Source organism: Bactrocera neohumeralis, unplaced genomic scaffold (genome assembly GCF_024586455.1).
Source record: "Bactrocera neohumeralis isolate Rockhampton unplaced genomic scaffold, APGP_CSIRO_Bneo_wtdbg2-racon-allhic-juicebox.fasta_v2 cluster09, whole genome shotgun sequence".
NCBI lineage: Eukaryota > Metazoa > Arthropoda > Insecta > Diptera > Tephritidae > Bactrocera > Bactrocera neohumeralis.
Genome location: NW_026089622.1, coordinates 2,686,995 through 2,702,577, shown reverse-complemented (window position 1 = coordinate 2,702,577; position 15,583 = coordinate 2,686,995). Strand labels below are relative to the sequence as shown.

Here is a 15,583-nt window from a genome sequence, read left to right as displayed (position 1 = left end):
ATTTCTGGCACTTTGGAGTTTATGATTTTTTTCGCAATAGCCAATAGTTCGTCTTCTGTGACTAATAGAGGTGGCTCCGTAGCTTCGTTTCGTTTAATATATGAAATGGAGGCATGTGTCGGGAATAACGCTTCGACAACATTTTTCATAAATAATGTGTTCTTGGGTTGCTGCGACTTATTTTTGAATTTCGACATACAAATTTTGTACGCCGTTCCCCAAGGGTCTATGTTCGCCTCTTCACAGAGTTTTTCGAAACAGGATCTCTTACTGCGGATAATGGCTGACTTCAGGAGTTGAGAATATTGTTCGCTTAATAGAGCGGCATCTATGTTTTCTTTCAGCACAGTCTGTTTTAGAAGGTCTTGTGCTGCAGCGCAATGGTTGAGATTTAGTTGCAATATCTTCATTTTTTCGTTGACTTCAGCATATCTGCGTATTTAGGACAGACCGTACTTAGAACGGAGTGCTCCCCTTTACAAAGCATACAGCTTGGGGAATTTGTGCATGTCTTTGCCACGTGACCTGGGGTTCCGCAACATTTGTGTGCTATATGATTGCACGCTTTGATTCGCTGTTACGTGGGGAAACTCCTTTATCTCTTTTGTTTATAAATTTACCAAAAGAGGGACAGGTAAGTGCCAAATAAATTCTATGGAAACCAAATCAAAGTACTTATCTAATTCCTTGGTATTAGCATCCAGTCAATCAAAAGTCCAGTTCCAGTCTCCCGGTAAGTCTCAAACATAAACAAGCCTGCTACCACTGTAAAAGCCACAAGTTCCTGCTGATATCCTAGACCACTAGAAACACGTCTACTTTCACTGTATACAAGTATGTAGGTTTGTGTATGCGTCATTTGTGTACCAGTGTCATACGCACATATTATGTATGTACATATGAGCAGCGCGCACATCCCTGCCAACCGCGGCTACCCACTTGTGTCAAATATTTCAATACAACTACACATTTTTTCTCTATGCACTAACACCAACGCACATTTTCGGGTTATTTTTTGTTTACCTAAATGCGATGAAAAAAAGTTTCTTTCAGAAAACATAATTGTCAATAGCGCCAAAAAAAAAGAAAATCTCAAAAAGGGTAATAAAAAAACGATTGAAAGACGCATGTCATTCGTGCTTGTTCAACCAGAAGGTAAGTGAATGAATTTTATGGGATATTTTGCAAATAATTACTTCATTTGTTTTATAGCATTGGAAATCAGAACTGAATTGTAAATAGCAGCAGCAGCAATATCATCAGAAGCAGCAAATACAAATTGTTAAGTAAGTATGTGAAAATAAGTGTGTGTTGTTTGAAATTGGATTGCGCAGTCCAATATAATACGCAAAAATAATTACATATGTACATAAGTATAAATTTTATGCGTTTAAGGCGGCCTGCACAATCCAATATAATATATGAAAACAAATGTTTGTTTTATATTTTAAATGATCAAATAATATTTATCTTTTTTTTCAGATGTTGGTATTATTTTCATTTAATTATTCTTTCTTTTCAGATTTTATCACTATTTTTATTTAATTAATCTTTGCTTTCAGAGTAAATTCTATTTGTATTTAATATATTTTATTTTTTCAAATAATATTAATCTTTTCTTTCAGATATTATTATCATTTTATACAATTAATCTTTCTTTTTCTTTTAGATATTATAAATTCAATGTAATTATTAGTTTTTTTCAGGTTTTAATAACCTTTATTTTATTTCAGGTATTTGTCTTTTATAATCTTCTTTGAGATGATAATTATTATTTTTTAATTAAATATATTGTGTTAATAACAATGTTAGCTTTAATTTGTTTAATTATGATAAAACTTATGTAAATATGTATTGAAAATAATAAAATTAATAATTTAAAAATTAAAAGGTTTTGTTTGAAAGTTCAAGAAATTTTTAAAGTAGGAATCAAAAAATGCAACCCTACATCAGCTGTTTGAAAAGAGAAAATGCAACCCTGAATCAGCCATCGAATGGGGGATATTAGAGCAGGACAGATATACTTTTTTATATGACACTGCTGAATGAGCGCAACAGAGATGTATGATCACATGTATACGTACATGTGAGGGTAAAAGTAGGTGGAGTCTTCACACAGCCTTTGGCAATCTACCCACATTTTTACCCACTTTACTACCTACTGATTCTCTGGTTGTGGAATGCTCGATATAGGACAGATATGTATGTCACAAAGCACCCCACGCTTTTCTCATAATAATACAGGAATTTTTCCTTCATTATTATTGTTAGTTTATGCAAAGAATTATTTTTCACTTTTTAGTTTGATATGCTTTAAAAGCGTGTTTTTTAGTTTTTTTAAACTATATTTATTTTTAATTTTTTAGTTTGATGTGAGAAACCCCAAATTTGTTAAAATATGAACTATGACATGTAGTATTGATTAAGTAAATCGATAATTAGACAGCATTTAATATCTACTCGTAACCTTTCATTGACTAATTGTTATATTATATTATTTGCGACCAAGTTCTATTGACGACTTTACGAATTATTATTTCTTAATCAAATCATTTCTTCTAAAGCTTCACTGTTACAGGCGGTTTTACCTGCTAACTTTGAACAGTCTAGTTCTTCAATTCGAATTCCGTCCAAAGATCTACAACGACTAAGTGCTACATAAGCTTGTCCAGCAGCAAACAGTCGAGAACCCAGATAAATTACTGCATGATCTACTGTACAACCTTGCATCTTATGAACGGTCGACGCCCAACTCAGTATTATTGGCAACATTGGTCTCTCAGCGATTCCATAGCTGTATTTTGCTGGAAATTGTATCGATATTGGCTTAATTACGTGTTCACCATCTGAGCCGAAATTAATACGTACTGACGGGATGTCTTCTGCATATACTTGGTCCCTGCGAAAATTTGGCCAGATAATTTCTGTAACAAAACCCATATTACCATTCACTAAACCTTTTGACACATTAATATTCGACCTTAACATCACTTTTGCTCCAACGAATATTTTTAATACATTAGGAAGACCTCCTGTTTTATTGATGTCATTCGGTATTACAGTATTTAAGTCCTTATTACCTAAGTTTCGTGTAGCGTCATTGAGTTGGTCTTTTGCTTTAATCGTATAAATAACAGTCCCTTTATCTTGAAAGCTCTTCAGAACTTTTTCATTATGTATAACAACTTGGTCGTTAGTAGGGTAAATCCTTAAAGCTTTCTCAATTGAGAATTCTTCAGTGGTATCTGTTGACACTTTTTCAAGAAGAACTTCAAGATGCTACGACGTCAACTTTCCAACTCTTAAAGCATTAAGCACATCTATAAATGTCGTATCTTTTTGTTGGAGTGCAACCAGGCGGAATTGTCGCCACAAATGTGTAGCGGGTTTCATATGTTCTGGCTGTTGAAATACTTGATGTCCTCGGACAGGTGGTAACTGCATTAAATCACCAAAGAGTAAGACATTTATACCTCCAAAACAAGCGTCCTGTCTCTTTAGTTGGCGCAAACGAGAGTCGATCATGCAAAGCATTTCATAAGGCACCATAGAAATTTCGTCTATGAACAGAAACTCAACGTTTTGCCATAACTGGCGTATCCCTCTTAAATGATTTCCTGTAAGAAGTGGCATGTTAATGATGATGCCATCTTTTTGTACTGGTAGTTTCAACAGGCTGTGTAGTGTAGAACCTCCGACCAACTGTGCTGCAACTCCAGTAAGAGCACCAACTTTCACGACCAATTTTCCATAACATCGGTTAACTTGGTTTTTCAATACATTAAAGAGAAAAGTTTTTCCAATGCCTGCTCCACCTGTGACGAAAAGTTTCTCTCGTTTAATATCACCATTAATTTGATTTTTAATACTCTCTGTAATGACAGTAAACAATTGTTTTTGATCAATATTCATAGCGTGCTGTGCTCTTTGAAATTGATCATTGCTCATTTCCAAGCGATGAGGCATATATTGAAGAAGTAAGCTATAGAAAAAGTTGTCGGGATCTGATGTTGCTATAAAATAACTGTGGGAACCTTCTCACAACCATTTTGCTCTTATCTAATAGCGTAATGAGTGGACGACGTGTGTTACGAAATTCTTCATACGCGTCGTGATCAACACTTTCCTCAGTTTCGCTTACTTTTTTCGGATAGAATGGTTCAAACAACATTGCAAACTCTGTACTATAATAAACAGTTGCGTGCCCGTTTCTGTCGAATTGCAATTCTCTGTAACGCTGTTCTGCCTTTATTGTGTTCAGAAAAATGCAGCTTCGAGAACTGTCCCGTAATGGGATATGAAAAAAGTCTATATGCACATTCTGCAGCTGATACTTGTCGTTCATGATGAATCTTCATACATATGCTGAACAGTTTGCGTGAAAGATCAGTTTCTTCGCGTTGAATTTGCTGTATTGCCTGCGCAATTCCAGAATCTATACCTGCAGGTTCTGCTTTCGATAGGTACTTTGCTATATAGTACGCTATCGCTTCGTTTGATCCGCATGGCTGAATATCCATGTTGCCTGCCCACAGTCTTAGCAACTCTGGGTGGTAATTATTTACCCAAGCATCTTCCTTTCGATGCCTAAGTAAACAAATTCTACCTACGTTACGAAGAAAATCATCTGAGGAATGTGACACAATTCGTGTCTCGTCACATTCTTGGCGTGGAAACTTGAATCGGCATCTAATAGAAGTATTATTTTTTGAACAAGTTTGTGTATGCCGATGAATTTGACATTTTTTAACTAATTCATGAAGCTCTGGGTCTTCTTCTTCTGGAAGGATTCTACAGCAACAATTACGATCCAGAAGAAGTTTCCCTTCTTCTGAGTCAAGCTCGGGATGATTTTCGATCCAAATCACCATATGAAGGTGAGGACTGCCCCGATTCTGGAATTTAATGCGCCACCAATGATCCTTCACTTTTCCGCCAAAAACATAATCATTATTTTTTATAAATTTCATTAGAGCATTTACCCTTAACATGAAATGTCGACTTAAAATTACTGGATACTTCTTGATAAGTCTTTGGGTCTCATAAATATCGAGAGTACTGGGATCAACATCAGCCCTACCATCGGCTATTAACAAAGCCTTTCGTTGGTCTATCCAGTTGAGATCATTTGAGCTAAATGTTACAAAGTATGTTGGAGGTCCTAAACATCTGATTTGAGCTAATAGTTCATTCAGAGCTGATTTCCAATAAGCTTCCGAACCTCTTAAATTTTTTACATAAATATGGACATCTTCTATTGCTCCTTCTCGATTAACGATTTTTTTGCCGCATGCAGATATAGTGCTTTTGATTCTATAATATTCAAAGAAGGATAAGGCATAGAATAGATAGTCGTTACTTTGAAATCTTGTGTCACTTCCCAAAATTCTAAACTGAAAGTAGTCTAACGCTGTAATATTTACAGGCCTTTGAACCCGTTTTTTCCGTAAGGAAACAAGAAGTACCAGGCAAATTCTTCTGCTTTCAGTTCATGTCCGATATTAACAACGTTGACTTTCGTTTTGCGGGTAATTTCGTTAAGGTTTCGTGAAACCTGTAGTTCATCTTCCACATTGGGTTGCATTACATCAATCGGCGCCATCAAAGATGTCTACAGTGGAATTAAAGGATTAGGTAGTTCATGTTGAGAAGTAATCATTTCAGACGCTGCCGTTACTATCTCAATACTCTGCTGTATTTCTATGTCATCAGGCTCATCTGTTTCATATACAACATCAACGTAATCAAGAGTATAGTGCACATTTTTGCTGCCTGTTGTACGTTTACAAATCCTCACAAACTCGTCTAAATTGTCACATTCGATAATGCAGGCTTTTCCATTGTTGTGAGTTAGTGAAGTAATATTTGTTACCATAGTACATCACTCCGAATGATTGTCCATCTGTTATTATTATACCGGCGCTATGTTCAATGAAAAGATCTTCCAACCCTTGACGAAGGGTGCGTCCGAAGTTTGTTTCATTATTCTTGTCGCTCAAGCTTCTATATAAGCTTGGTTCATCGGCAAAAGTGATCTGAAACCGTTTGCCGAATGCGACTAAAACATCTTTTATTGCGTGGAAATTTCGCACCAGTAGGTATCCATCGTCTTACCATCGTCTACCATATTCAGGTTGAGGGTGTGTGTAAACCACTGTTGTGGTGCAAGAATACTGGCTCTTAGGATGTTAGACAATGCAATCGCACAGCATTGTACACCTGCAAATCCTGATGTGAATATGAGCTCGTTTCCTTGGTGCCATGAAGCACGCACAATTCTCGAAAAGCACATATTCTTGTGTAAGCACTAGTGTTACTGTTAAGTTCATCACTGATTTCATTCATAACCTCTAGTGGAGCTTTTTCTACTCTAATAATATCCTCTTCATTCATTATGACGTTTTGATCGATAGTGACGTCTTTATAAAGGGGATTGTTAGCGACCAACCAATGTAGTGCATCATATACCTTTTGCCTAGATACTGAAAACTGTCGCGTTACATTAATATTTTCCAAAAATTCAGTAATGACAACTATTCCAGCATTATTAGTGGTTCTTGGTAACATGTTCGGAAGCTTTTCAGTAACTTCGAAAACATCCTGAGCAAACAATACTGCTTGACCTCGAAAACTATATTGCCCAAATGCACCGCTTAATTTTATAATTTTAACAAATGGAATAATACGTGAAATCAGCCTTTGCTCGGCTTGAGATAATTCCGAAATTACGTCCGTCTGGAATAAAGCCTGGATCTAGATTGTTCCAATAAGATTTACATGGTGGAATATTTTTCATTGAATTCAAATGGGTTTTTGCAACAATTGCAAACTACCAAACATTTTTTTTTGCTTTAAGTCATTAGGCAAATATGTGTTTGCTATAGCATCTACTCGTACAATCCACTTAAAAATTTGATGTTTATAGCATCGTTTAGTACAAACTTCACATATCGCATCGCAAAGCGAGTTAATTGCCTGCCTAAAGCTCGTTATACTGGATTTACGTAACCTTCGGACCTCTTCATTTTGTTTCTGCATTTGCATCAAACGAGCCTCTCTGGCTTGTTCTGATTCTGAGGCTCGGCTTTCCGCTGCATGCTGACGTATTTGCTGCAAACGAGCCTCTCTGCCTTGCTCTGGTTCTAAAAGCGCCCATACACGAGCACACAAGTGCGTTCGATCGGTATGTGGGCGCTTGCGGTTTATCGTGTATGGGCTTGTTCGCGTACCGATCCATGTTCGCGAAAATGTTCGATTTTTTACGATTGGTGCGCGAACATGTTTATCGTGTATGGCGTTGTCGGCGCACAAAATCTCATTTCTCTCGTGTCGCCGAACAGTGAAGATCGCGGACTAACAATGGCAAGTGTAAATAAAGATTTTGTATCAGAGTTTATTGATCTTTTAAAAAATGAAGTGGCAATTTGGCAAACGAAAAGTGATAAGTGTAAAAATAAAAGTGAAAAAAATAGAAGTTGGAATAATTTATTAACAAAATATAAAGAAATCGATAAAAGTGCTACATTAGAAACCGTCAAAAAAAAGTATAATTTAATTTAATTGAATTTAAGTTTAAGATCATGTTATAGACGCGAATTGCAAAAAGTTCGGAGAAGCGAGAAATCAGGAGCAAGTGCAGAAAATATTTATGTACCAACACTGTGGTACTTTGAAAGCTTAAATTTCCTTATGGACCAAGAAATTCAAATGGAGGGCATTTCGTCGTTTAAGGATTGTGACGATGAAGAAAGAGTAAGTAAAAAGACAATATATTGTACATTATAAAGTTTTATTTTGACATTTTATAGAAATTTATTTTGCCACTCAACGGCTCCAACTGTATTAAAATAGTTCCAAACGAATGTTTGCAGAATTTTGTGTTATATTTCCATAGTTCGTCGGCTGCATGTCTTCCAAGTGGACACAATCATTGTTTACATCATTTCTTAAGTAAATAGATGAGTTTGTTTTTATTAAGAAATTATGCAAATAGCAACATGCAAGTGTTATTTTAGCACTTTTTTCGGGGTCCAAATTCATAGTTGTGTGTAAAATTCTGAAACGATTTGCTAAAATTCCAAATGAGTTTTCAACAACACGGCGTGCTCTAGATAATCGGTAATGAAATATTTGCTCTTCTACATTTAAATTGCGACGACTATAAGGTTTCATTAAATTTTCTAAAAGAGGAAATGCGTCATATCCAACAAGCACATAAGTTAGAATATCCTCAGAAAGTGGCAATTTTTCTGGTTGTGGAAGGTTCAGGAGGCCTTCATCATATTTGTATTTAAATTTTGATTGCCCAAATATACCATTATCAGAAGCTCTTCTATTCATGCCGACCTCTACTGCTAAAAACTCATAATTTGCGCTGACTATCACCATCAGTACTATGCTAAATTGTTTTTTGTAAAGTAATAAGATCCGGATTTAGCTGGTTTTATTATTTTGACGTGCTTTCCATCAATAGCACCTATGCAGTGGTTGTAATTCCACTTACTTTCAAATTCGGCTGCAATTATTTTCCATTCCTCGGCATTATTTGGCATCTGAAATTATAAAAATAATTTTGTATTTCTTTTTTCTTTCAGGAACCTAACCATAAAAGACAAAAGATCACAGAAAAGGATTTCTTGATGAAAGCAGTGAACTTTTTGGATAAATCCGAAAGCAATCCAAAAAAAGATGAAGCGAGTATTTATGGAGAAGCATGGGCTGTAACATACCGGAAATTAAATAAGGAGCAGCAATTGTTTGCTAAAAAATTGATTGACGAGGCTTTATTACATGGACAATTGGGAAACTTAAACATAACATCATTTATAAATGTTGAAAATCCTCGGCCACATTTTTCGCATCATAACTATTAGCTTTACAACCGTTCATCTACTTCGCAACATTCTTCACATCCAGCTGTACCAATACAAATAATTTCGAATGAAGTTATTTCTCCTTCATCAAGTCAGTCATTCCAATATCTATTCGATAGCCCAGAGTTCCAAGATTTTAGCGAATAATATATACGTTTACAACTATAGTATTGAATACAAAGATAGTATAACAAAGTTTATGTAAATGCAAATGTATACCTGAATTAACACCACATTTTGATCTCAATATTGAATTTTTGTTTGTTAATTTAAAATTAATGTATTTAATCTTTTATGTTACGTTATATTTTTTACAAAGTGTCCTTAGAGAATTGACTACTAGTTTATGTATGTATGTACATATGTATTACTTACTTCAATAAATGGCTTTAATTGAGCAACTATAGCTTCACAGGTCTCTAAAATAATTTTTCCAAGGCATTGGGCTGAAATATTTGTTAAGAATTTTAAATCTTCGTAGGTTTGTCCAGAAGCAAGGAACCTTAATGTTGCAGATAACCTCTCATTTGGCGTAATTGCATCGCGCATTATAGTGTTTTTCTTCTGTGTTGCAGGAGTTATTCTGCTCAGAAGAATTCCATAAGTAGTTGCATCCATTCGCAAAAAGTTTTTCAAATCTTTTGCACTACTAATTTCCATATCTTTTAACAAATGTACATGAGAGCGATTATTCCTTTTACTCAACCAATCCGCTACCCAAATCCTTTTTTTGCATTTTTCTTTTGCTTATTTTTTTATGCACATATAAATTCCAAGAAGTGCAACAAAATTTTCCGCTTGCCTGTCGCACATTTTACTCAACCAATCCGCTACCTGAATCCTTTTTTTTTGTATTTTTCTTTTGTTTATTTTTTGTTCATACACATATGTAAGTATAAATTTCAAGAAATTTTCCGCTTGCCTGTCGCAGATGTTAACTGTGTGAAGAACGAACACAAAATGGATTTGTGTGTCGTGTATGGGCAAACGAATTCACACAGATCGAACGGACATGTGTGCCCGTGTATGGGCGCTTTAAGGCTCGGCTTTCCGCTGTATGCTGACGAATTCGCTGCAAACGATCCTTTCTGACTTTCTCTGGTTCTGAGGCTCGGCTTTCTGCTGCATGCTGACGCATTTGCTTTAAGCGAGTCTCTCTGCCTTCCTTCGATTGCTTATCTCTATAACTTCTCATATAGAGCCTTCTTTTCTCCTTTATTTTATCTAATTCGCTTAAGTGTTCTGACGATCTTTCCATTCTTTCACTGAGATTTGTTGTTTTTTGTATAAACAATTCGTTAAATAAAATTAATTTATTGGTTTATAATGAAAAGATTTTAATCAAATATACTATACGACGCACAGACTTTTTGAAAATCTATGTAAATATATTTCGCTTATAATTTTAAATTGTCACAACCGTACACTTCGACTGTTTTTTTCGTTTGATTGTATACCTAATATATTCCTTTTATTTATTATATTTATGATGTCCCGCGGGAACCAAAAAAGTAACGGTACAATCTTGGGTTAATCCATTTCTATTGTTCTAGCACTTATAATTCAAGTGGTCGACCCGGAAAGTATCCATTTTTTCAGGTAGAGGGGTTCAAGTAAGGGCTAGGTAGAACATTTCTTTGTGTATTTAAAATTTTTATGAATTCTTATATTGAAAGAATCTATTTTTTCTTCTATGAGATTTACCAATATTGTGAAATATAAACGAATATAACTTAAATCGTTTCTCCGCCATTAGATTCGGTGACAATTTTTAAAAAGCTCACATCGACGTGACAGCCAAAGTTAAAAAAGGAGTTTTCTACTGCAGTTGCTTCTCGGAGGCATTTTGAAAACTAGTATCTGAATTTTTTTTTACTACAAAAATTTTATTATAAGTATTAATTTTTTTATTACCTAAAAGTCACATGTTTTGCATTATTTGATATTATTTCTTCTGGTGCGCGGTTATACTTATATACATAAGCATATCTATATAAAGTATACTTTCTTTAAGGGTATACATAAGTATGTATATTTCAGTATGTACATATGCTACTCAAATGTCGCCAAAACTAGTTTTATATAGATGTTGCATATTTTTGGTGAGCTGCTTTAACTTCTACGTTTTAGTACCACTTAAAAAAGTTACATACATACCTACATACATACAGACACACATACATACATACGCCTTCCCACAGTGTCGCTCAAATATTCTACGTTTCAGTATCACTTAAAAAAGTTACATACATACAAGTGAAGCTAATAAAAGCGTATTAAAAACATGCTCTACTAATGTTTAAATATGTTCAACATAGATACAGACATACATACATATGTCCTTCGACGGATTTAGTGCTCGGCTAAATTAAAAAGTCCTGTATTAATAAAAAAAGTCCTGCTGAAAATAGAGGCAAATTAAAACAAAACAAGTAAGGAAGGGCTAAGTTCGGGTGTCACCGAACATTTTATACTCTCGCATGATAAAGTGATAATCGAGATTTCATTATCCGTCATTTACCTATTTTTCAAAAACCGTATTTTTTTTAAGTTTTATTCCGCTATCATCATTGGTTCCTAATGTATGTATATATTATACAGAGAAGGCATCAGATGGAATTCAAAATAGAGTTATATTGGAAGAAGGCGTGGTTATGAACCGATTTCACCCATATTTCGTACATGTTATCAAGGTGTTAAGAAAATATTATATACCGAATTTCATTGAAATCGGTAGAGTAGTTCCTGAGATATGGTTTTTGGTCCACAAGTGGGCGACGCCACGCCCATTTCCAATTTTTAAAAAAGCCTGGATGCAGCTTCCTTCTGCCATTTCTTCTGTAAAATTTAGTGTTTCTGACGTTTTTTGTTCGTCGGTTAACGCACTTTTAGTGATTTTCAACAAAACCTTTGTATGTGAGGTGGGCGTGGTTATTATCCGATTTCTTCCATTTTGAAACTGTATATGGAAATGCTTGAAGGAAACGACTCTATAAAGTTTGGTTGACATAGCTATAGTAGATTCCGAGATATGTACAAAAAACTTATTAGGGGGCGGGGCCACGCCCACTTTTCCAAAAAAATTACGTCCAAATATGCCCCTTCCTAATGCAATCCTTTGTGCCAAATTTCACTTTAATATTTTTATTTATGGCTTATTTATGACACTTTATAGGTTTTCGGTTTTCGCCATTTTGTGGGCGTTGCAGTGAGCCGATTTTGCCCATCTTCGAACTTAACCTTCTTATGGAGCCAATAAATACGTGTACCAAGTTTCATCATCATATCTCAATTTTTACTCAAGTTACAGCTTGCACGGACGGACGGACAGACAGACATCCGGATTTCGACTCTACTCGTCACCCTGATCACTTATATCTGACTCTTTTAGTTTTAGGACTTACAAACAACCGTTATGTGAACAAAACTATAATACTCTCCTTAGCAACTTTGTTGCGAGAGTATAAAAATTGTAAGACGAGTGTATATTCCCGCATATCAAATTGATCACAAAAGCCGTATTGGTAGGTGGTCAAACTGCTATTCCAAGAAATCTTCAGCGGCTGTGAATCGAGGTATAGCAAGGTTAACTAGGCGACCAAATCAATATACCTCCAACGATTTTTTTGAAGAATACAAACCAGTTAATTAATCAAAACGAAAAGTGTTGCGAAAATTGCTGAAGAAGATTTCCAAGAAGTTGAAATTTGCAACAAAAGGATAAAACAAGAAGAAACGTTAACTTCGGCTGCACCGAAGCTAATAAACCCTTTACAGGTGCATTTCTTTTAGTAACTATGTGTTCAGTTTGTATGGAAGCTAACATGTCAAATTTCGTGAAGATACCACGGCAAATGCGAAAGTTTAAGACTTTTTAATTTAGCCGAGCACTAAATCCGCCGAAGGACCTAATATGTACATATGATTTGTAAGATCAAAAATTGAACTCAAAAAAGAGTCTTTAAATTCTTACCGCTGGTGGGGGAAAAATAAAGACCTTTCTATGTAGAGTTGATAATTATTCATTCTGATTTTATTTCGATATTTTCCTTCAATATATAAATTTTTTTAGACTCTCTTAAAGAACTAAATATATGTGACCTGGTCTACGGAAAGGGGGCTTAGGAGTCAAAAAAAGGAGAACAATAAATGAGATAACGAGAAACTGACGATTATTTTTAACAGCTTTTCCCAGAAAACTAGTTTTCGCACGTTAGCTCCCTTTTCGTAGACCAGGTCACATATGTGTATGTGTATATGTTTGTATGTATGTATATAGTATGTTTAATGCTACAATGGGTTGTGTACAATTTAATAATGTGTGTGTTTAATGTTATCTGATTTGGGTTGCTAAAGTGTAAATTTATGTCTTGTGTTTATCCATTTAGTTTACTATACAATTCCTATATGCATTTTTATTATTATTGTATACGCATTGCATGTAAATGCATATGTCTGTTTATGTACATATGTACATACATATGCATGTATGTCTGTATCTATGTTGAATATATTTGAACAGTAGTAGAGCATGTTTTTAACTTTGCTATTTATGAAACGTAAGCTTTATTTTAGTTTTCAAATTGATACCATAGTCTTGAAAGCGAAAAATGTTCGGATTATTGTTCAACGTTGGTCTAAAGAATTTAGAGACCGTATGTTACTAAAGCACTTTATACAATTTTGGTTAGACCTATATTGGAATATGACGTTTCAAAAACAATTTTTACTTTTCGCTTTAGGCCATTTCCGATGGTATTCTAGGTTAAGTCTTCCTCTTTACTCTGGTAGTTTAAAACTTACAAGTCGTAGAGAAATACTTGGTGTTTTATTCTTAATAAAAATCCTGAATAAAACAATTAGCAGTTCTCCTGTCTGAAGTTACATTTAATATCCCGGTTCGCTTTTCAAAACAGTACTGTTATAATCTTCTAGATTAAATTTTGAACTTAACGAACCATTCCGTCGCATAAGTCAAGAATTTAATTTTACTTCCTGCACATTTAATTTATCTGATTCACTTTTCGAAATTGAAAATAGTTTCTCTCAATAAATAAAATCGTAACAATTGTTTATGACGTAATTTAATAGCTGTTGAAATTTTTATTTCTGTTGTTGTTAGATCTCTAGGTTTAAAAAACTCCCTTGCCTCGTATCTGTCACAGCTATACAAACAATAGAAGCAGATAAGTTTTGTAAATATTTCGTCCAGAGATAAAGCTAAATATTGCTGCCTAATTGTTTCAACAAAAACATGAAACAAGGCGGCGGCTTTATAAATATTTCACTGTATGTACAAAATATAAGTGGAGATATCTTGGTGAAAATTAAACAAATTAGTTTTCCTTGGTTTCCTGAGAATGGTGGTGGCAGATGGGCGACATTGAACCATTACCACTCCAAAAGTGAGATGAAAACTTTGAAATATCTCATGAACTACTCAACAAAGTTCAACCAAGGTTGGCCCACAATATTATTCTCACGCTTTTATGTTACATTGTCTACAACAACGTCTTCTCACATTTTTAAATTCAACCGTTTCACTTTAAAGTATATGTGGTTATCATCTATCATTTAAGGGGTTATATACAGTTAGGATTTTCAAAAAATCGATTTTTTTTTGCGTTTTCTTAATATATATATATCTGAGTATGCACGTACAAAATTTCAAGTCGATCCGACGAATATTTTCGAAGTTATAGACACATTAGTGATGGCGCGCCGACTACATGTAAAGTGCTTTCAAAACTTTAAACTCGTTTTTCTCGAAACGGTGTTTTCAAAATCGGTGAGCAAGATTTCTCAGAAACGGCTCAACCGATCGGTCTGAAATTTTTACACAAGCTTCTTAGCTATATTTTTTAGTAATTAATCGAAGGATTTCCACATCCGATGAAAATTTCTTATTTTTATAAACAATTATAGACCCGAATTTTGGTCGAAAATCGAACCTTTTGCTTTGAGTAGCCGCCATTTTGTCAAAAATTTTTTTTTTTGCTAATTCCTTCGATCAATCACTAGAATCTTTATTATATTAATGAAATTTATTTGGTTTTTGCATTTTAGATGATCCAGTCCAGAGATATCGTGCTCACCGCAAGAGGCCTTTTTTTTGCGGACCTCTGCAAAATTGGCAATATCAACGTTCCCGATCATTATTTTTGGCAATAAAAAATATGTGAATATAGTTTAAGGTTGTCATAATATACCTGCCAAGTTTCAAATCAATAAACGAAATAGTTTTCTTAGAACAAATTCTTGAAAAATGCCTTTTTTTCGACCCCCTAACTGTATATAACCCCTTAAGTTGACACATCCACAGATCCATATCCACAGATGAATATTTTTTAACGAAAATATACATAGGCCATCCTGATAAATATGTATATTCTTGAAATTCCGATGGAATCGTTTCCTTGTTGAAAATATATATCGTCCACGTCGAATTTACCACATTCCGGGAAAAATAGTTGGTCAACATCGATGATGACGCCATACCACAATCCGCACCAAACAGTCAATTTTTGGGGATGCAATGTCGTGCATGATCTGGCAAATACACTTGCAACATGTTGCTACAGAATATAGTAATACCTCGGACATACATATGTACGTGATAGGTGGGTTCAAGTAATTGTCGTGTAAGTCAAATTCGAGTAAGTCGGAGTTCAACTTTGCATATAGTAAGTACAAATAAAGTATGCTAAGTC

General features: G+C 34.6%; 1 protein-coding gene across 2 annotated transcripts in view; it reads right to left on the bottom strand.

The window, feature by feature from the left end:
- Positions 1 to 7,772: 7,772 nt before the first annotated feature.
- Positions 7,773 to 15,583, bottom strand: part of LOC126763896 (piggyBac transposable element-derived protein 3-like) — a 68,964-nt gene continuing 61,153 nt past the window's right edge. For both annotated transcript variants that reach the window (XM_050481660.1, XM_050481659.1), the window contains exon 2: positions 7,773 to 8,552. The gene's annotated coding sequence lies outside the window, so the exon portion shown is untranslated. The remainder of the gene's footprint in view (positions 8,553 to 15,583) is intronic.